Source organism: Coturnix japonica, chromosome 6 (assembly GCF_054131305.1).
Source record: "Coturnix japonica strain WE chromosome 6, WE-NBRP24, whole genome shotgun sequence".
NCBI lineage: Eukaryota > Metazoa > Chordata > Aves > Galliformes > Phasianidae > Coturnix > Coturnix japonica.
Window position 1 is genome coordinate 39,848,750 of NC_140668.1, and position 23,625 is coordinate 39,872,374.

General features: G+C 48.0%; 1 protein-coding gene across 5 annotated transcripts in view; it reads left to right on the forward strand.

Moving 5' to 3' along the window:
- LOC146760598 (uncharacterized) overlaps positions 1-23,625 on the forward strand; it is a 343,150-nt gene that overhangs the window by 317,369 nt on the left and 2,156 nt on the right. The window lies entirely within an intron of this gene.

Below are 23,625 nucleotides of genomic sequence, written 5' to 3' on the forward strand. Positions count from 1 at the left end.
GCTGTTGGTGTGGAAGGTGCAGTTGTTGGTCCCACCCCAGGGATGTCTGTGCCTGTTGTGCAGAGGGATAACTTCCATGCCCCGGGGCAGGGGAGGAGATGGAGCTCCCACTCTTAGCGTGGCTGTCACTACTGCCCTTCCCTGTTCAGATAAGAGACAGCTCTCTATCTGTGCTCGTGAAGAATATGACATTCAGCCACACACAACAGCTTCACAGAGTGCCAAAGGCCCCAACTCTGTGTCATAGAAGTGATGTTTGAGGTGAATGATTCACACACTGTGAACAGGGGTGTCCGGTTTGCCTTTTAATGAGTCCAAGGGAATTTGGAAGTCCTGCATCCATCTGCATCCACCTGCACATTGAAGTTCTTTGCAACTGTTTCTTGGAATGTAGCAAAACTTAAATATGCAGTTGAGAGTGGAGTTAACCCAATATTGCTTCCTTCAGTCTTAGTCCACACTTAGTTTTACTTAGGTGTTTTCTAACTGGAGGCTGTAATTTTAATCAGTCAGAATCTCGCAGCAGTATAATCATGATTTATATTATGAGAGGAAAATAACGATTCTTTGGATTTCATGGCTCCCATCCCTTCTTTCTGCTCATTTTCTCCCCCTGCTCACACAATGTTCATTTTCATGCCCCTGCTGTGTCGCGAGGCACTGTGGGTGACCAGCCAGCAAGATGCTGCTCACAGAGCAGGGAATGTCCACATGGTGAGGAAGGGCAGCACCCCACAGAATCCCTAAGAGGCAGCAGATGACCTGCAGGCTGATCAGCCAGAGGCTGCTCGTGTGCCATCGAGTGTCGGGGCTGAGCACCCCCAGCCACGAGGCACACACCGCTCATCACCTGCTGTGTCCAACAGTCTCCAGGTGTTGAGGCTTCTGGCCTCCTTGCCTGCTCCTATGTCCTGCCATTCCCAGTGTGCCTTCTTTGCAATTGTGCTGATGCAACTGTTTGTGAAGCCACACTGTAAACCACGAGTGAGTCGGCTGAGGTTTATAGAAAGCATCCAAACAAAGCCTTCCCTTTCATCTCCAGAAACAGAGGGCGTGTGGAAATGGTTGGACCTTTTTAGGCAACAGAGAAAGTGGAATTAGACTGTGAGTCTGAAAAGAAGTTATGCTGAAGTCATTGTCTTTAAATGTAAGTAATGGGTTTCAACCTATTTATCTTGAGTCTTCCATTGGTCTCCTGTGGAGACTGGTGCTTATGTTCTGTATCTGGTTAACCTTGCTTCATCGCATTGCTTTCCACACTCTCACACATCTCCAAGCCCACGAGCAAACTGAACCTCTCCTGCAGTTTGGACCTGAGGCCGTTTGGGACTTAACAGTGTGCCCATCCCACAGCACTGCCCTGAGGAACTGGGGGGGATCTATCAAGTTGAATTGCAGTCTGCATCAGAACAGTGGTCACACAAAGTCTCTCGGGAGGTACTGTCTGAGATTGCTGTTATGCTGGCCTATCTGGGAATATTTCAGTGTTGGTAGGAAAGCAGCAACAGTCCTTTGGTGCAGAATATATGGGATAGTTCAGCTGGAGGGGACCTATAAAGATCATGGAGCCCAACTGCTGCTGTCTCATGGAAGTTTCTTTGAAGGAAGGAGGGACATAATGGTGCTGGGAAAGGGAACAGGAACTTCAGACACTTCATTAAATGTCAGTGAGTAACGCATCATCTGGGTGTAGTCTTTGGAGAAGAATGAAGTCACTTGAAAACAGCTTGGATAAAGGGTAAAAACGTTAAAAATATGCTGTTAATGTGATAAAATAAGACTGGATGCTACAAGCCATGGCATGCCGTGGCTTTCAGGAAATACAGCCCCGAAGAAGTACAAAAGGCCTTTAGTTTGAGGTAATGAGGTGCATCTAATTATATTTAAGAAAGAACAGCAAGAACTACTTAGGAATACACTACCCACCCTTTTCTTTTCACAAGGGCCAGACAGAATTCCAGTCCTGAGACACCGTTATTTCACAAAGAGGTGAGGATTTCAGAGAACATCACAGCAAACAAGGTTATTTTCCCATAACCGTGGAAAAAAAAAAAACAACTGCAAAGACTTTCTTGTCTGTTCTCTTCTTCCTCTCAATAACTCCCATTAGGGGAGGGGAAAAAAAAACACAACAAAAACTAACCAGGCCAAAATAAGCCCAACCGTCATGAGAAATGAGGGCTGTCACAGTGACATTTGACACCATCGGGCCACAGCTGAAGAACAAGGGAAAAGTTTTCGGACGACTGTCACTGACCCATAGTCCCTCGCTCCTAACCTTGCTCTCCAACATATGTTTCTCATTTCCTTGCTTATAGCTGGTCCAAGCTAATGATATGTGTTTTGGCAGCCATCCCGTGCTTGGCATAGTGCCTGCCTTGTTCTCATTGTCTCAGCTACTTACAGAAACCCCTTTCTCTGTCTTCTCTCTCTCAGAGTCAGCTTTATAGATCTCCAAATATGCAAAGCAGCTCTTGCTTTCAGAGCTACCATCTTCAAGACTCCACCCTGTGTCCCTCTTCCCTTCCACCACTGCCAAATATATCAGCAGAAATGCAGGAAAACTGCCTGGGCGCGAGACGTGAGCTAGAGTGGAATCAGTGGAAAATCAAACATATTGGCCCAGCAGAGTCTTGCTAAAAATACGAAGAGCGCAGCTATTCTGAGGGACGATGGCATGGGAAAACTCTGCCTGGAATCTGGGATCTGTCGGAGCAGACAGGGCTTCCCAGAGACGTGGGAAGGGGAGCAGCACTGCAGCACTGAGGGCATCGGGCTTGGCAGGCACCGGGACGTAACTCACAGGAGCTGTGAGAGGCCAAGGCAGTTACTGTCCTGTTTGCAGTCAGTGTGGGGCGGGAGCAGTGGGTAATCATGGCAAGCACTGGGAGTGCCTTCTGCAGGGCATAGTGCTGAGCTGGGAGCTGGAAGCCAGAGCTTTGGTTCCAGGTCTGCACTTCTGTGAGCTGAGCAAAATCCGGGTGCTGGTTTGGGCTGTGTGTGAGCACCTCCCCCTGTGCAGTATTGCTGACAGTGGTGCATGGGGCAGAGCTGCAGGGTGATGGCTATGGTTGGTTTTGTGGCATAGCTTCTGTTGGTTCTGAGGAGCTCAGCTGCTGTTACACCTCGACACGCAGTGTTTGCTGTTCAGCTTTGTGATGGCGAGGGGAGCATGGCCCGTGGATCTAAAGGAAAAGGCCACTGGTTTTTCACCAGGCATAAATAACTGAAAACACCACAACAAACAGAACAAGTGGTAGCAGCGAGCAGTAACCCCAGGCTATGAAGGAGCTTTGCTCCAAAGGGGTTTTGATGAATCTTGGTATTTTCCTCTTGTAATCTTCCCCATACTGAAAAATATCATCTGCACTTTAGGCCAGGCAGTGTTTCAGCCACCTGAGCTGAAACTGTCTTTTATAAACTCCTTAAAAACATGTACCATTGTTGTAAGACATGGAAATATGTGGCTGTGTAACGTATATATTCACAAATCAGAGGCTCTGTGAATGACCTGTGCTCCATCATCCTGCTGTCACTGACATATGTGCACACACACGCACATACATACACGTGTACATTCTCAGCACCAAAATAATGGTGTTTTTTACTAGCATGGTGAGAAGCATCATGGTGGGGGTGTAAAATCCAGCGCTGTTCCTCAGGTTGACGTGTTCCATGGTGTGCATTGCTGAGGACTGAGGACAGCTGTTGGGCTATTGTCATCCTCCTTACAGCTGGGGCAGGGTGAGGGACAGCTCTGATGAATCACCAGGAGTTATTCTCTGGCAACATGAATGTCATGGAATCATCATAAGGATGCAGAGCCAATTAATTACAGTGGCGGTTACTCCTCAGTATTTGTTGCAAACTATTTATTTTCATTTTTTAAATACCGAACAATAGGATTTCAGCAGTTAACTCGTACTCAGCATGATGAAAGTGAAACTTGAATTTTTCCTTCTTTCCTCCTCTATTTTCTGACGCTGTCATCCACTTTAGTGTCTGCTCTTTTAGAGCTTGGTCTTGTGTCACTGAAGTTAATAGGAGATTTTCCATTCTCATTGTATGAGAGCGGGAGCAGACCATTACCAGGGCTCATAACCTTCTTGCCACATTCAGCTATTTCCTCTTTGTTCCTGCTCCTTCTATCAAGGTCATTGCTGAACGCTTTTTATTCTTCCCCTGCACTATCTACAGAAACCATTTCTTATACAGAAACTTTACTCCACATTCTGTGATCTCAGGTGTTGACTGCATGACCTCCACATCTCTAGCCTTCCTGGTTATCGCCGTGTAATTTAGGTTAGAGGGGACCTCGGGAGGTCGCTTTACCCAAAGCCCTGCTGAAAGAAGGGCCAACAGAAATCAAGTTGCTGAGGGCCTTCTCCAGTCAGGCATTAAAATCCCCACAGCCTCTCTGGACACTTGTTACACGTTCCTGCTGCTTTCATGAAATACGTTTCCTTCTGTCTGCTCGGAATTTTCTGTGTTCAGAATCCTGTCCGTGGCCACCCGTCCATTCCTTGTGTGTCCCCATCACGTGGCTGCTCTGCCTTTCATGTCATAACCACACAACCCCTGTTCTTGGGGTTTGCAGCGGAGCTCCCCCCGCCCAACATGTCGGCCGTGCTGTGAGTGTTGGTTCTGTGCCATCTGAACGTTCTTTGGGGACACCAAAGAGAGGACAGCAGGCGTCCCAGGCCTTCTGCTCAGAGATGCTCTCTTGCTGTGCTCAGCTCCCCTGGAGCCCTTTGCCAGGACAGTGCAGCAGGTGCTGCAGGGCGAGGGGCTCCTGTGCCCCAGGGACAGCTGGTATTCACAGGGTTAAACTGCCGTCACATTTCACTCCTCTTGGGTTTCTCATAAACATTCGGCAAAGCAGTTTCATTCAATCACATGTATTAACTACTTAAATTCCCCTCTTCAAGGATGTGGATTGTTATTTTATGCCAAATGTGCTGTAATTAAGTTTGACATAAGCACATGGATTAAGTATGTGGTTTGGTGGGCAAAAGGGAGATGGCTTTTCCTTCTGGCCATATGGAGAATCCAGCCAGATAACACGAGCTGGGCCCAGGATGGAGGATGCAAGTCTTTACTGTTTATTTTATTGTTCAGCATCACCTCCGTTATTAACGCTGCACAGGTTAATTAGCTGGTGCCGAAAGCATCAGCATTCTTTTAGCCCCTTAAAGAGCATTAACGTCAGGCATCTCCCTGGATTTCTTTTTGTACTCCCTATGGAATGTGTGCATCTATTTAGGTATATGCCTATACCTGCAATTTTTAGGCAGAAGCCATAGAGACAACATCTGTTGGGTAACAGTAGGTTATTGCAGAATTATCGTTGAGTCTGTTCATCAGGTTGACCTCACTATTACTTGTTCCATTGTCAAATCCTAGCAGGAATACTTCACCTCTCAGTTTTACTTATAACAATGTGGTGCCCTTTATCATTCATTGGGTGTGAATTGTGTTTCACAGTGACAATGGGATCTCTGCTGAAGGTCTTTATTCTGTTATTATTAATTACTATTAATAAGAGTTGTTAATGTATGCAACTTTCATGACAATAGCATCTAAACAGGGATACAGGTTTCACAGGGTGCGTTGCTGGGTAGGATCACAGGAGAATGCATTTCTCTGAAAATACTGATGTCTGGTTTAAGACCAAATAGAAGCGACAGCAGCAAAAATATGGAGGTGAGGAGGTGCTGAAGATGAAGATGACACCCTTACAAGGAATGAGCACAGAAAATCGTTCCAAATGAAATACTGCATTTTAAATGCCATAGGAAAACATTAACTTTCCATACTCCTTAGCACTTCCCTCCTTCCCTCTAAATGCTGCCTCTAGAGTCAGTTATTATGCATGCATTAATTTACTTAATATTTATTTATTTTCCCAATCCTCTGCATTTCCAGCTGCTCTTCTCTCTCTCATTTCGGTTCCTGATTGCTGCCCCCAACTACAACTTCTTACCCCTCCCAGGGCAGCGGTCAGTGGGTTGGGGGGGCACAGGCTGCAGGGGGGTGGCTGGGCACAAGTGCTGTGGGGTGTGACAGTAAGAGCTGAGGAGGCTGTGGGCTGTGTCTGCAGGGACAGCATGTGTTGCAGCACTGCTGGCAGAATTCTGGATGGCATCGGTGAGTTTAGTTTGGTGACTGCTCCTCAAAGAGCAAACAGCAGAGTTTAGAGAAGAGCTACAAGGAGTGGTGGTATGGGAAATCGACTGGTCAGTGACAAGCTTATCTTGAAATCTTAGCAATAAAACCCATAGTCTGTTTGGACGAGTTCTGTATGGGGATGAAGGAATCTGTGCCGTAGCATTTTTTAACTGAAGATTGAATGCTGTTGTTGTGAGAAATGATGGACTCAGTGCAGGACAGAACAGAAGAGCTCTGTCAGTGCATGAAGGGTGAGCAGAACTGCATTTGTGTACGCTGGGTAGCAGAGCCAGCTCTCATGAGATGTGTCTGCATCATCCCATGCATCCTGGTGCAGGACAGCTGTGTGCAGGTGTGATAGCACAGAGCACTCGGTGACACAGACAGCCCCAAGCTGGTTGAGGCTCAGTGTAGGAGTCTGCATGGCTCGCAGCTCCAGATCAGGCTTGTCAGCCCTCATTCAGGGACCTTTGCACCACGAGCAACTGAACTTAAATCTTCTGTTATCTCTTCTGACATAAAAATCTATTGCTCTATTACAGATTCTGAGAGGGATACCCTAAGTGCGAGAACTAGTTCTTTCCAGAGGAGAAAAAGGAAAGAGGAAAGAGCAATCATTAGTTGGTTAAGAGCTGAAAGACCCATAGGAGGAGGTGTGGGGAAGACTCTATTACACTGATTTTAACAGCGCGCTTTGCAAGAAATTGCTTCTTGCAGTGATCTTTCAGATGGACTTACATGTAAGGAGAGAGATGAGCCAGAAGATTGTTCTGATCTTCGTAACATTGTGATACACTGATACATAGATACATAGTGTACTTCTTTTGAACTCCCAAACATTGTCTGCCTGGTCTGAGCAGCGAACAGAAAATATGAGATGGCAGAGCTGAAAAAGTCTGCCAAAAGTGGAAAAAAATCATGGGGTATAATGCCATCTCTGTACTGTGTGAAGGAGGCATCTGTTGTGGCTGTTTGTTGTGCGGAAACCCAGTGAAATGGAACTTCAACGTAGCAACAAAATGCAGCAAATCTGGAACTTAGGGCTGGAACTGCTCCTGGCAGCAAAGAATGTAATGTTCAGGTCAGTCGATGAGGTATGTCTTCATCACAGGGTCATTTCTGCCACTTACAGCCCCACCAGCTCCTCGGGCACATACATACGTCTTAAACATGCAGCAACGTCTGTTTGGTCAAATGAGGCAGCAACCTCCAGTGCAGATTATTTTCTGGGCCAAGCGCCCGGTGGGGAGCTGCGGGAGCTGCCTTGCTCCAGCAGGGCTGGGTGGCTGTGGCAGGAACCAGCTCCAGGTTGGCACTGGAGAGAAGCAGGTGCACAGGTTCAGTGAGAAGCAACTGCTGAATAGAATCGTTCTCAGGCCTGGGAGGAAGAAGCTCGTTTCCAGATGCATGGAATGAATACAGCCTCAGAGCACTGGCCACGTTGTGTCTCCTCGGGCGTGGGATGGGGCTCGTGGTTTGCTGCCGTGGTGCATGGCTCTGCTCAGTGGGGCACAGCATTGCAGGGCTGGGAGGAGGTGTGGGAGCTGCAGCCCATCAGTAACGCAGTGTTCGGTCTGGGGGGTTTTGGTGCAGACTTCTCTCCAGAGAAGTCAAAATTTCAAATAAGAAAGCAATTTTCTCATAAAAGCATAACTGTAGTTCCTTTTAATATTCATATTCCTTTTCTGCCGAAGAAAAGAAACTCCTTGTGAAAAGTCAAACAAAAATCAGATGTAATTTTAATGCCTAACTGATCTATTAGGGAATTTTGCATTAAGAGCTTTCAGAAATCCTTATTTATCTTTTTTCTTTATGTAAATTAAAACGTTTAATCTATACGTGTTGGGTGTAAAATTTTAATTTTCAGATGTTATTGTTTCCATAGTCTGTCTGTGTTCACGCCGTGGTCAAATCAGATTCCTCTTCCTTCTCTGTTCATTTTGTGTTTAATTTCATAATTACCCGGTGGAAGATAGACGCCCCAATTCATTGAAGCACATATACTTGCATTAAAAATCCATATCCTTTCAGGAAAGATATTAAGTATATACGTAAAGCCCAGGAAAATCACAATTAATCAGGCTGCTGAAATAGGTCCGTTGTCATTTTGCTTTGAAAACTTTTCTTTTATTGCTTCATTATACTCCATTCTGGCCCACGTTTCTCCCATTCCTTATTTGCTTTACCAAAATTGACTATAATTGCTATTCATTTATTAAGGTTAATTTTTACACTGTTTAAAAGCCTGACTGAATGACGATCCTTGTTTCCAGCTTCCCTTAACTACAGGCCCTTACCGTTATGTGTACCTCAGAAAAAGGGGAAAAAGCAAAGGCCGCTCTTGGCCGCTGTGGGACTGCACTGCAGGCAGAGGCGGCTCCCAGAGCAGAGCTGCTCAGTGCTCTGCCTCACAGCCCTGGTCAGTGCTGCTCCCCAGAACTCACCAGGAGCTGGGGTGCAGCACAGGGACCTGTTTCATGTTGTCACGTGTTCGTTGCTGTCGAAACTCCTGCTTTGAGGTGTGCCGCTGCGGTGTCCCCACGTGGTTTGGGGTCCGAGATGTCTTGGAGGGACTGTGGGATGCCAGGGCTCAGAGCAGGCGTACAGCATTGCTACGGGTTATGCTGCGAGATGTTGGCGTTTCCAGGGAACGCAGCTGAGGCAGTTAACAGTGAGGTGCTTTCAGTCCAGTTGTGCTAATTAGCTCTAAGCTTATTTCCATCCTGTCTCTCTGCTGCCATGTGAAGCTTTGGCCATCAGTCTGCAGGTCAGGGCTGGGTACTTGGTGAGCTCACAGCCCCCATCTCCCGTTTCTGAGGACGTCTCAGCATTTCCCAGAGGGCACTGATGGGTTCCCAAATGATTCCCTTAGAACTGCTGGACTCAAGTGCAAGTTTGAAAGGCCTTTGATTTAATAGATGCTGTTTAGCTGACGTCTCTACTGTTAGGTGACCTTCTTTATGAAGTTATGGCAACGAGCTGGATTACAAATGTGCACCAGATACATTCTATTGAATGTAACTTGTTTTTCCGCAATTATTGACATTTTTACAGCCTCTGTTTAGGAACAGTTAATTGCTGTGTGTAATAATCAATTATAAGAATTTCTTGTATCAAAGGTGAGCTTCAAAACTCCCGGTGATGTGTGAGCAGAGCAGTGACAGGGCTCAATGCCATCGGCTTTTCCTACGGGTCGGCCGTATAGATTAGCTTTTGGCTTATGCTGATTGTCACAGATGTTTCCCTTTCTAATTTGTTATGGTTTGAGTCCTGTTTTTTATAACCGCTTTCATATCCTCTTTTAGCAGGGACATATAAACTTCCTCGTGAGTAACACTGGAAGCTCTGGGGGTGCCAAGTGAGCTGCTCTGAAATGTGAACCACTCTGTACTGAGAGCTTTCAGTCTGCATGGTCTGCTCCTGTCTGTGCTGCTCACAGGTGTCTCCAGTGTTGGAAGCTGCTCCTTGTAAAGACATGTGAGGTCACTTCTCTCAATGCTCAGCCAGGTTTGGCTGTTGGCGCGTTGGCAGCTGAGGAGTTTTGTTCTCTTGGCTTTTCCTTCTCGGGTCTGACACCACGTTGCTGTACCAGTTTGTGCTCAATGTTCGTGTGTCGGTGACCTCCCACGTGGCACGCAGAGGATGAGATGAGAGGCAGCTTTGACACCCAAAGGTCACATTTCCAGGTTTCCTTTAAAGCAGTCAGTCTGGGTGCAGGTTGGTGGCATCTGGCCCAGCCCAGTGGGCATCGATCTGTGCGCTGCCTGGTCTGTCTGTCTGCAGCTCCCACTGCCTGTGTGGCTGCTGTGTGGGGCCGAAGGCACAGCTCTGCCCTCTGTCTCCAAGGAGCGCAGGGCTGGTATGAGAGCCGAGGAAGCATTGAAAAAAGGAACAGGAAACAGATGGGAGAGGAGATTTCTTGAAAGTTTGCAGCAGTGTGAGGCTCCCAGCCAGTCCAACACCTGAGTGTGGGGCAGCGTGCACAGCAGGGACAGACGGGCCCAGGTAAGGGGCAGCCATGGGGCGTGGCAGGGCAGTGGAACCCACTTGTTGTGGACCGGGCTGTGCAGCTCTGAGCAGACTGTGACACCACAGGGCTGTGACAGTGTGGGGTGTTCACCCAGCACAGCTCTGTGCCTACACAGGGCTCCTCCCAGCCCGGCGTGCTGGCGGCTGTGTTTATGTTTTCCTTTAGAGTGGAGCTGAGCTCTTTAACTGTGAGGAGAAATGTAATCTTTTTGCTGATAAGACAGTGAAATACTGCAGTCCCGCTGACCTCTGAACACAGACCCAAACAGCCAGGCTGCAGAGCCCCCATCCCCATCCCACCGCTCTGTGCCACTGGCAGCCCCACAGCATCCCCAGAGCCCCACCGTGCCCCACCGATGAGCTCCAGAACAGCCCTTCGCCTGCACCCCCAGCCCTGCCACCCTCAGATGGAGCATTAAACCTCAAGACGCAGTGAACACTAATCCTGATTTATTTAGGATTTATCTGCATTATTAATTCCAGGCATGTTGTGAAAAAGTACTGAGGGTTCCAGTTTGTGTTTAAACTTTGGCTGTTTTGGAGAGGGGTTTATTTGAATCTTCTCCACAGAGTGACATGGTAGCCAAAATCTCAGACTTTCCCGTTTTTAAAACACTCGTATGGGAGCTATCCATAATAATGTGACTTATTGATATTTTTTTCCAGTAAATACCCTCTTGGACTATTTTATGCATTAATCTGGATTTGATGTGGATTTAAACATTTACAATGCAAAATAATTTGGGTTAAAAATAATCCCCTTTGATAAAGCTAAAAAACCCCCACAACTGTCACCATCTCTGACAGCCGGGCCTCAGTGCCGCCCTCGAACGGATGGAGCCGCGGGGCTGGGGCTGCCGAGTCCCTGCACTGAGCTCGCTGCTGGCCCCCAGCATGGCCTTCACACTGTGTGTCCAGTTCTGGGCTCCTGGGTTCCAGACAGAGATGGTGGGGCCTGATGGGGACAGGCTGTTTGCCTGCAGAAGAGGGGGCCGAGAGGGATCCGGTCAGTGCCGATCAATATCTGAAGAGCAGGGCTCAGGGGGATGGGGCTGGGCTTTATTTGGTGGTGCCCCACAGCAGGACTAGGGGCAGTGGGCACAGACTGATGCCCAGTTTGTTCCTTATGGACATGAGGAAGAACTTTGCTGTGAAGGTGGCAGAGCTGCCCAGAGTGGCGGGGGAGTTTCCTTCCCTGGAGATGTTTGGAACCCACCTGGACACACTGTGCAAGCTGCTGTATAGATCTGCCTTGCAGGGGAGGAGTGGGTTGGACTCGGGGAGCTTCAGAAGTCCCTTCCAACCCCTATGGCTCTGTGATTCTGTGATCCCATTGCTTCTGCCCACAGCCTGCCTCTGACAGGCTCTGCTTGGGTTTTGCAGAAGGGCAGTTCTCGTCTGGGCTCAGTGCTGCGCAGTCTGAAGCTCAGTCTGTCCCCAGCTCTTGCAGATGGTCTCAGTCTGATGAAGGCCATTGCAAAACAGTCCCCTTGCTTCCAGTGCTGCCATTGGGAAATTGCAGCAGAAACAGCTGTGTTAGAAACCTCGTGACTGCCAAGTTCTGTGCTCACTGGTGGCCGTGGTGCCCAGAGCTCCTTGTACCAGAGGCAGCTCCCTGCTTCCCCCAGGGCAGCATGACACTGTTCTGCCCATGGCTGAGCTCTGCTGCAGCCCACCTGCTTCTCAGTTCATCTGTGATTTGTGGCAGAACTGTCTGAAACAGCTTCGCACTGATGTGGTGTTGGTGTTTGAGAAAATAGTTCTCAAATGCAGATATTTCCAGTTTACGCCTTTTATCTGTAGAGGTGCCAGTGAAGAATTTGCCCATTCTTCTCTCCACTGTGGTGTTCCTCCTCACGTGCTTCTTCATGTCTATTCTAAACCAGATTGCCAAGCCTATAGGGAACAATTTTCCAGTGTATTTATTTGTTTCCTGAATAGGCACTTGGGACACAGGCATCTCTTGATAATCGCTGCACACAGGAGCAGAACTACAAGAGCTTCTGACAATGCTAAAATAGTGTTCTGTAACAGCCACAACATTTGGAATTGTCTGTTGAAAAAGGGCAAGACAGGAAAAACCATCATGCAGTGTGGAGCTGGCTGCCACTGCTCAGGTGAGAGATCTTGGGGCTACAGTAAGTAGTTTTCTCTAGCATCATTTCAGTGCTTAGCAGTAATCAAATGATCAAACATTGTCAGGGATCATTAGGAAAGAAGTAGAGAAAAAAGCATAAAGATCATTAAAGTCCTTTAATCACAGGTTGTTGAGGCTTCTGGGGAAGCTTCATCTGCTCTCTTCATTCTCTGTTGCCGGTCAGTGTTGAGGATAGGATGTTGGCTAAGTGGGCTATGAATTTCATTTTCCTTCTTGCCATCTCTTAACTGATATGTCTCGTTCAGTTGCAGTACTTTTCCAACATGGTAGGTCTTGGAAATCCATAAGGAGTGTACTGTCATTGTGTCTGTATGATAGCAGCTGTGGTACCAGCAGCCGGGTGTTTGTCATCACAGGGATGAGTCTTCCCTTCAGTCTTGTGTTGAACTGAGTGCACCCTACAGCCCAGGGCAGACCAAAAATCGCATTGATCAAAATTCTGATAGTAGTGTTAGCCTGAATTCTGGTACTGTCTTCCCCCTCTTCCTTTTGCAATTTCTCATTTTTATTTTTATTTTTTTCAAAGCAGTTTCAGGTGGTGCCACTTCAGAAGGTGCCATTTCATCCCATGGCTGCCTGGCACGGGGCCATTGGGGTGTACGTCACTGCTTGGCCCTATGAGCCCTCACTGGGAGCGTCCCGTGGTGGGAGGCTGAGCCCAGGGCAGGCTGTGCATTGCTGGACTGGAGCTGCCGGCTCACAGAGCAAGACTGTGCGGCACGCGGGGCCTGAGAGATCCATCGAGTGAGGAAAACCCAGCGTCAATAAGTGGCTCTGTGGGGTCAGTCAATGAACTGCCTTACAGACGGCTTCCGACCAGTTCTGCAGCAACAATCAAACAGTCTTTAGCTGCTATCAGCCACTTCCATCACCTCTGAGACTGGCAGTTTTCCAATAAAGCCAATACCCCCTCCCCCAGGGTAAGGCCATCAGCGGGAGGTGGGCATTGTCTTTTTACTCCAGCAATTTGAGGACAATGTTAGCTTACACTCCATTAGCAGGCGGGACACTGACCCCTGACCCTGGCATTGACCCGCGGCCCATGGTTGGGCGCAGGGAAGTTAAGGTGGTCTGCAGCCGTTCCGCCGGCACCGAGCTGCAGTGCAGTGCACGGCCGTCATGCTGAGGCTCTGGCCGGAGCAGTGGTGCTCTGTGACCAGCCGTCCCCATACAACCAGCATTAGGGTCCTGGCTCTGAGTGCAGAATTTGGTTCAGCAGTTGGGACGCTGTCTTCAAGAGCAGATGCTGGATGTGCCAGCACATGCCAAGGGTGCCACGTTCACACAGAATGGCCTGCAGCTGTGTGCCCAGAGCCACCAGGTCTGGCTGGGAGGTGCTGGGCTGCACTCGGTGGGCTCTGACCTGGCCTGGCACCGTGGCGAGGGCAGCCGGGGGACACCCGGGGAATCCAAAATGCAGCAGAGCCGCAAAGCCAACTGTGTTCCAGCAAACCCGCCTGTCTGACTCTCGCTTCATTCACTTGTCGGTGCTTTTCCCTGTTGAGGACTTAAAGGCCTGCCCGTCAATAAACACATTAGCTCGCTAAACATTCGGATGCCTTTTCTTCTCTGGATTAACCCTTCGGGAGCTGGGGCTTCCTTTGGATTTGTTAGGGTATTGATCACAGATTGCGTTTGCCTTTCAAACTCTCTTTCTGCTTTAGACTTGACAGATAGTTTCAGTGCTGCAGTCAAGCAGCAAATTCACTGCAGCCACACAGAGGAAGGAGCCTCAGTGAGCATCCCGTGCTGCTTTTCTTCTGGGGTAGAGAGATGCCTCTTCTTTAACCTTACAAGGGAACATGCTTGCCTTCATTAGAAACAACTTATTCTCATTGGTGTTGCTAATTAGTCAAATATTGAAATCTTAAGCAATGACAGATATATGTTTATTTTTTAGTATTAGGAAAAATTAAATTAAATTAAAACATGCTTTAGTCTAATTCAGCTCTTCTTTTCCTATTGAAAACCGTATGTCTTTTTGGTGAGTGTCTGTAAATGGGCATGAAAATTTAAAAGGCAGCCAGCTGAGATAGCCCCACTGTTTCTGGTTAAGAACAGATTAAAGGAGCTCTTAGGAGAATGACTTGGAAGAAACTTTGCAAAATTGAAAGCTCGTATCTTATGACCCAGGTGACCCAAACTGATGCAAAAATATCAGAATTAGTGACCTACGTAGAAAACAGAACTTTAGGCTTTTTCCCTCTCTTCCCAGAACCTGCCTGACAATCTGGAGTTAAATGTATGCTGGTTTTTGTGAAGGCCATTTGCTGTTACACCTCTCCGACATATTGTGTCCCTTAAAAATAGAAACGCATCTGCCTGGCTGAGAACTACACAAAGTAGATGTAGTGTTTCATTGTGATCCAGGCCCCATCCTCAGGTTTTTGAGGAACTGGTGTATCTCCTTGCTGACCTCTGTGCTGTTCCTGTACAATTTCTACTTCTCGTGAGACTCTTAATAAATTATACTGAAACTGCATGCTTTGGGTTGAGGTATGCCTGTTAGACCTGCTAAGATCTTTCCTGTTTTTCTGTTTAGAGGAGGACTTCTTAGTGTTTCCTCCTTTTTTTTTTTTTTTTATAGATTTCTTGTTTGAAGATTTTTTTAGGATTCCCCATGCACCACGTGTGAACCATGTCTGTACAAAGGTAATTCACTCACTGGGCAATATCTAAGTTCATCTTTCTAGACATGACGTTGAATACCAAAATCTCAGTAAGATGACAAAAAACTCATCCAGACCCCACCTTGTGGCTTGGCTCCCATATGGTTCCTCAGAGAACTCTATCCCTCCTTCCTCAATCATTGCACCTTTTTCATCTGTATTCCATTGGTTTTAGAAGCAATGGCATCTTCCTTTGAATGTCAGCTGGACGTGGCTAACCCTTCCTGAGCAGGAGAGACACTGGCTAACAAGGTGGAAGGTTTCAGGCTAAGAAGGATATAGATGTGCTACTGTAGTCCACAGTGTGACAGAGGAAGCAACCATTACAAGTCACTTAGATAACTGAAGTGTGTACAGTTGGGGGGTTGAATATGCTGCCTTTCCTCATCCTGTTCTATTGTGCAGAGGTTGCTTTGCTGCTGACCAGACATGACCTGGTTCTAAATACTGTTCTTATGGGCTTTACTGGTCTCCTTTCTCTGTGTACTTTCTGATTTACTCTCATTTAGGTCACAGAGATTTCTCATTGTCTTCAGAATCCCTATAATGAGTTTGTATCATTTTGTACCTTCTTCAATGTGTAGCCACTCTGGAGCACACAGTTTATGTAAGAAGCGCAATGTTCTTTACCACCTAACTTAGCATCTCCGTACCTAACAGCGTTCCCAGGAGATACCTTAGGACACTGCCTGTGCTGCTGTCACCCTGTCTTAACACTGTGGCATAAGCCTGGAGAGGAAGGTACTCTGCCTCTGTAACATTTGTGTCAGATAAGGAGCTAATAGTTGTGATTTAAAGGGTCCTTGTAAGGCTGGGGACGATTACCATGTCAGCGCGAGCGTTCGTTTGCTCGGTCACGCTCAGGAAGTCGCGTCACTTCCCTGCTGTGGAGCAGCAGCGATGGTTCCTGCTGAGTTTCACAGGAGCGTTGAGGGACCGCTTAACACTTGTGCATCATCGGTGCTGTGCAGTGTGACACAGCTCCGTGGTTGGCTGCAGTGAGTCATGGCATGTTACGCCTGGCCCACTGGTCAGCCTTCACTCAGCCCCTGCAGGCACCTGTCCTGCCAGAGCCCGGCCCTGATGCGGGGGAAGCCTTGTTCCCGCGGAGAGTATTTGTTTAAGAGGATTTCCTTTCTCATGCAGGGACAGCAGTAGCCATGCCAATAAGAGTGCGAGTGATTATGAGAGATTGACTGGTGGAATATAATCCCCGTGCTGTACTGATCTGATCTGGTGAAGATTGCGTTTCAAAGGTAGCAGCTCATCCCGCTCCAGGAGTGGCGTTCCACCCACAAATAGGGCTTAATGAGATCCGACAGGCCTGATTTCTCTGGTGATACAGTAAAACAACACGACCAATTCTGATGGTTTGGGGTCCTGACCTTTAACAAGGCCTTGTGATGTAGGGCGGGCTGCCCAGGAGAGATGGAGGGGCAGGAGGCCGGGGGACAAGGTCGGCAGATAATGAAGTGGTCAGCATTGGATTTCTGTCTCTCACGGCGGTTAAGTACAACAGCAAGGGACTGCAGCAAAAGGAACTGCTAAAGAGCACATGCAGAAAGGAACGGAGGCAGGAGAGCCTGGGCAGGATCTTTGTTACCTTTCGGGGTGAACTTGTACGGTCCAAGTGACTTTGGTAATGAAGATGGTGAGTGCAGAAATCGTGCAAAGAGTGAGAGAACAAGAAAGGAGCAGGAGAGATTAAACTGAACAATGAAGGAAGTCCAAGGAGACTCTTAATTTGCCTGAGCATTGCAATCATGTGCTGAGAGGGAGCAGGAAAAGCAAAATAGAGGTGGTTAAATAGAGGGTTGGAGTGGAGGTGACAGGAGCAGGAGCCCGTGGCTGCCCAGGCAGGGCTGCAGTGGCCATGCAGGGCTGGCTGGGGATGAGGACACTGCAGAGTGCTGTGCTGGACAGAGAGCCGCTCGGTGTGGGCCCAGTGGCCGCCCTCAGCAGAGCCCTGGCCATGTGTCCATCATCCAGCAGCTGCCAGCCTTGGCCTCGGCTGTGCTGAGGGCTGCAGGGGCAGAGGCAGTCTGTCTTCTTCTGAGTTCCTCTGTGCTACTACATCTAAATTTAGAGTGACCATTAGCTAGGAAAATAACCCGTGTGGTATCATCCTACCTGCTGGGAATTCAGGCGGCAAAACGGTTAAACTTAGAGGAAACGAAGACCTGTTACTAAAGAGGTGCTGTCAGGTGATTATGTCCAAATTTAAGACACATTTCCTTTGCAACTGTGCTCCTTTATACCTGGTTTTGATAGAAATATTTCATTACAGTTTTGCTACTGTGGTTATCTGGATTGCAACCGGTGGGCATTGAACACATTCAACCCAACACGGAAGAGTTATATTAATGCACAGCAACCCCAAAATGAAGCTAACAAGAAACGAAAGTGAAAATGCTAGTCTGAGCCTGTCATTCAACTTAGGTAAGATGCTAAAAGCAGCTGAAAAGATGAGTGAAGAGTAGGGAAGTAGGTTTGAAAACACTTTGGATTCAGTGGCATGAACTAGTTTTATGTACACGAAGAGAAAATAGTACATTGTTTTAATGCTGGTGATCCCTTTATAAATGTTCAAACTGCAAGGCCCACCACGAGTGAAGTCGTCACATCAGATGTGTACACTGGGCTCATATGCAGTATGACCTTCAGTGTCAGTGCACAGCTGTGAGCGGGGTGGCAGGGAGCAGCCTGCGGCCGGACCTGCTGCAGCCCATGGAAGATTTGCTCTTCACGTGTTTGTTTTTTTTTCCTTATTTGTGTTTGTATTGTTGCCCTTTTTTCCTCTTTTAAATGTGAACATGGAAGCCAGGCAACCTGTCATAGGGGTGAATTTCATGATTACACGGCGTTGTTTTAATTCGTCTTTGGATGAATTCTCATAAGCTTTCATGAGAAAATCTCCCATTAGAAGCATTCATTTAATTTAAGAACGGTTGGTAGAGGAAGGGATGAGATGACAGATGGAGGACTGTGGGTGTCTTGTAAGAGAGAGCAGAGCTTTCTGTATTTGTCTTTGTGGCACATAGTTGCTGTTCTCTGCTGCTTCCGTTTTTTTAATCTGTGCTTTTTGTGCAGTATTTCTTAGAAATCTTTCCTGTTTTGTACTGGAAGTCGAATAGATTTCATTAGTTTTTTCAGTACTGTGCCAGCTTTAAAACATAACAATGTAATATTGTATAGAGATGCATCTTGATAAGCAAGCAGAATAAAGTAGGCTTTGGCCGTAACGCGTGGATTTCAATACAGTTTTGAACCACATATTATTTGGCAGGAAAACATATGGAAGTACAGAACTGATTTCTTTACTATATGAAGCGTCTGTTTGTCCAGCATATGGTTGGTACATTCTGAATGGTTTTCTGTGTTTTGCTAATCAGGACTTAACGCCTCTTTTAACAGCATAGAAGTTATAATAGTAGATCATTTGTAGCTGCCTCTGCACTGGGGCTGTCAGGTCCCTTCATTGAACTAACTAGAATTTAAAAGCAAATTCAAGTCTTATTTAAGTAAACTGGAAAGCACTAAATGTTTGTGATGTATGAAAGTTGCTTTGCTCTGCAATGTAAGAAGCAAAGTGAGGCCAAAATTCCAAACATCCACCTGGTTTGTTCTCACAGCACTGCACATAAATTTCTATTCATCCGCGTGTGCTGTCCCAGATTTTGCACTGCTCTTAACAAATCAGTTGATAAGAATAGCAAAGTGCATCCGTTGGATTTTTGTTGCTTTCCTGTGAAGTTTCTAATTTAATACAACCAAACCAGAACGCCGCCTTCCCCACCAGTTCCTCACCGTTCACCATTTTTGAATGGTTAATCTCTGTTTAAACTCAAAAATCTCCTTTCCAAGATGCCATCATCTCTTGCTCACATTCCTGCAGCCACTTCTTTTTGTTGTCACACGTTTCAGTCCATACACAGTGCCGTAACACACCTTGTAGCCTTTTATTTTTCCACCACATCCATTCAGATCTCCTATTCTTTCTCCATTCCTCCTTCTAACAAAGCAAGCTTTACATTCACCAATTTCAGTCTCATCCTTCCTATTTCACTTCATATCCCCGTGCTCTTCCCATCAGCTTCATCACAAATCAGACTTCTCCTATAATTTTAACCCTGCCTGTGGCAGGGGCTGGGACTTGATGATCCTTGAGGTCCTTTCTGACCCAAGCCCTTCTGTGATTCATTCTAGGACTTCTTAGTCTTGTGAAAACATTTCAATATTTTATTCCATTCTGCGTCATCCACATCACTTCCCACAGTCTGAACTGTGTATTCTGCTTCCCACTCTTCAGAATCTGCACAACTCTGCACAACTTGACTTTTTTTTTTTCCTTTAAGCTAAGTTGTTCCTTAATTCCATCATCCCCGTACTGAGCTCAGCAAGGAGCTTTGTGGTGATCCTGACTCGGTTGCTCTGGCTGTGGTTGGGTGGGAGCCATGGATGAGGTGTGTGGGATCCTGCTGTGCTCTGGGACATGGGCAGTGTTGGCACGGCCACCCTTCCTGTGTTCTGCCATGGGACTTCTCATCCTGCTCAGCTCCTGGGATCCCCCACTGTCTCCTTGCCATACCCACAGCCCAGCCCTGCAGGACTTGCCGACGCCTTCTAGCTGCCTTTTTTCCTCCTTTATTGCCAGCTCTGTTACAAACTCCTTCTTTGTGGGCTTTCTAATATCAGCTCCCCCAACCCTGGAAACAATTATCCTCTGACCCATTGTCTTCATGAGGAGATGGATAGGCAGGGACATTCCTACATCTGTCTTTTCCCGCTGTCCTGATTTATTACTTTGTAAAATAATGAAACATTAAAAAGGTTGAACCTGAACTGAAGCTATGACTGTGACACTATTAATCAAACTGCTGGAGAATTGCTTAATATTAGGTGCCTTGAGCAGTGAGCCAGCCTAAAAGTTGGCCTGAAACACTGTCTAAATGTTGAATGTTGGGCCCAAAACAACTCTCTGTTGCTTTGTGTTCTTTTACAAGACGTGACCATACAACGTAGCAGAGCCCAAGGCAGCACTGAGGCTGAAGAAGGCAGAATGTGGCTGTTGGGAGCTCCTCCGTCTGCTCCTGGCGTGGAAATGGGCTCTGGTGGGATCGGGCTGTTCTAAGACCCATCTCAGCTGGCAGAACCTGGGAGCTCCGTGCTGCCTCGGGTGCAGGGAGCTGAGATACCCCCGGCCTTGTCCCCAGGAGGCGGCGCTCCCCGCTGCCCAGCAGGCCGTGCTGTCACCACATCCCTTATCTTGCGCCGTGCTCACCTGATGTCTCAGTTCCGGCACACAGACACTATCTGGGAAGCTGAGCTGCAGCCCCAAAATATTTAGTTAGCAGCCATTCCATTAAGTGGAATTGACTTTTTATCGGCTTTCCTCTGTATGGCTGCCACCAGCGTTTCCTCCTTCCCTCTCTCCGGCTGTCAGCCCGCCCCGCGCTGCTATCGGCAGCCGTTAGCTCTGATCGATACCGAGCCCTGTGTAACAGCTCACGCACGGCTGCCCTCGTCCGCATCGACCGCAGCCCTCTTCCAACAGGTAGCATCTCCTGCGGCAGCGCCCAGATAAACACCAGCTTCACTCCGAGCTGATTCATTACAGTGGCCTTCAAGGAGACCCAGGGCCCCATTGCAAAGGCTGCCCAGGATCAGAGTCCCGACAGCAGCGTCTGCCGCCTGAGACTGCCAGACCTCGGCATCTCCCTGCTTCTTCTGAAACTCAGCCCATAAAAATGATGCTATCCTAATACTTTCAAAATACCTGTACAGAAAATTACACTTCAGACTAATCAGTCAGAAGAACCTTGTGTTTCTGAAAATTAAGGAGGTGAGTGCTGATTGGCAATGGGAGCTGATGTGCTCTGCTCAGCAAGTGTGAATATCGACTGTCGAGTGATCCATCCAAGCTGAGGCTGTTCTTTGCCTCAACAAATGTTTGGTGGGTCTCCACCAGCCTTTGGGGGGGGAAGGAGCCCACCCTGAAGCTGGGGAGCTGTCAGGTGGCTGCAGTGTGGGCCCAAAGCACAGCTCTGCCAGCACACGTGGTGCACACACAACTTCTGCTCCGCAGGACAAACCCTGGATGAGAGTCCCTGTTTGTGTGGGCTTGGAAAGCAGAGCGGAACATGCAGAAAAGCGAGGGCCTTGCCAAAGGTGAAACACGTAACCCTTAATCGGGCTGTTAGACTGCCTACAGAGCAGCCGCATCCAGTGCTGAAGGCCCCATGTAGGGGGGTTATCAGCGGGACAGCAGCAGGCTGCTCCGAGATGCCATCCCAGCTCTGGTTTGCAGAGGCTCAGGGCCTGCAGAACTGCGTGGCTGTTACAAACTTTCCAGTGAAATGAGTGTTTATTATTATAGGTTTGATGCTGTTCCCAAAAGGACCTCATCAACAAGTAATAAGGCCTCAAGAGAGCAATTAGAAACCTGAACTTTTAACTCGCTTAGAACCACGGTGCAGAAAGTAGCTTTTGCTTCAACATTAGGGTATGCAGCCATGTATCGGACTGAGGAGGAAACACTGAAAATCTGAGATTTGAAGTGGCTGTATACTGGTATTTTTGCAGTGAGACACAGGACTTTACTGCACTACAGTGACTGACTGGCAGAAAGCACCAGTGCTTTGGGGACAGCTGTGCCCAGATATACAGCCTCCCTCAATCCTGTTTGTTTCAGTGCTCTTCCCAGCAGTGGGCAATCACTGAGGGTATGAGGTGCCAGTGTATTGGCAGCTTCTGCCTGCCTTAAAAAAAAAAATGACCTCATTTCTCCCGCTTGTAAAATATCAATAATATTGGCCTAAGTAGCATTGGCAGGAGGTGGAGACGCTTGGTTTGTTTGAAGCTTGTTTTCAATATTGTGGATAGGACATTTCAGACAGGAGCTACGTTAAGTAATTCTTGCCATAGGAAGTCACACGGCTGCTGGAAGGCAAAGGACTCGCTCAAGGATGCAGCTCTGGCTCCAATGCACCAGGGAGTGTTGCCTAAGAGGGCTGATGTTCCTTACTGCCCAGCAAAACACCCGGCTCTGCAGGCCTTTGCATGGGTATTATTTGGAGTGTAAGGGTATTTCTAGAAGGTATTACAGAGTTAAGTTGATTTGTTTCTTTCCCTCTTTTTTTTTTTCTTATTTTCAAGTCCTGCCTTTGAAGGCCATTTCCCTTCACAGAACATATGTACAGAAGGGAGCCGCCATGCATTTCCTTTTCAACAGGAACTACAGCAAGAAAGCAAATGCTATTCCCATGCAGGGAGCCAGGGAGAAAAGAATCGCATGCCCTCAAGGGCTGTTTGTCCGTTCTGAAGTGTTTGACCCTCGCAGCCTCAGGAGGTTCCCAGCTCATGGTGGGAGCACAGCCCGGGCCGTGTGGGAGCAGTGCAGGCAGCAGCACGGCCTGCTGCTCACAGGCACAGCACACGCCTTCCCATGTCCTTCTGTTCTGCTGCCATCACTGCAGAAGTGAAGATAGTGCTGGGTAAAGAGTATTGTGAGAGCAGCAGGAGCGATGCAGCCACAAGGACCAGTGTATTCCTGTGTGATTGCTCTGTTGAGAGGCAGCAGCACGGCCCTCCGCTGGGGGAGTGGGCAGTGCTGGTACCACGTGCAGGTGGGACGCTCCAGGAGCACACTGCAGAGCAGCACCCAGGGCACATATTTTAATATACCGTGTTTTTCCCTGGGAGATAGACAAAGCAAACAGACTTGGGCAGCATTCACGTGGCGGGTCGTGATGCTACATGTATGTACCCAAGTACATACAGCAGTTATGGAGCTGTTGAGGTGCTGCTCCCTTTTGGGACAGCAGAGCTGGCCCAGAGCTCAGCTCAGTTTGGGAGCAGTCAGTGCCCCACATCCCTGCACTGAGTGGAGGCAGGGCCTGCTCCGTCCCTGCAACCGCAGCACTGACAGAGGAGCACTGAGCAGGCAGGATGCCTGGGCTGAGCTGGACACCAGTCTTAGACACATTTAAGGTCTTGAAAATCATCAATGTATAACATGGAGCCAGCAGAGGGAGTGAAATGCAGGGACGTTATGCTGCCAGTGGAGCAAGGAGCTGAAGGGGTTTTGGTCCTGTAGCTGTGGTTCAACCATACTTCTCAAAACCCAAAGCCTGGCTGCAGTGGCTCAGGGCAGGGCTGCCGGCGGTGCGGGTGTGGAGCAACAAGGGCAGGTTGGCACGCACAGCAGTGAGAGGCTGTCTGCTGCCTCATTGGGAATAGACTATTTTTTTGTGGCTAATACTGCACCTGCTCAGCATAAAGGAGGCATGTGGGAGGACCTTCATTTCTCACACAGTGCTGTAAGGGGCTGTAAGGTGGGTTCAGTTGTCAGCTGTGGTGGTCAAAGACTCTGTGGGACCTGCACTGAGAGGTAGAACACTTGTGTCCCGACTCCTCCAAGGCCTGCACAGACTCCAGTAGACATCAAGTTATGCACCATTCATGTCATCAAGGTTGCACATCTCTCTGCATCCTCAACAACAACAAAGGTTGTATTAATATTTTTTACTCGGTCTGAAATCTCTGAATCGCAGTAGAATAAAATGTGATTCCTCCAGCTGTGGATTCACAGAGCAGCTCTTG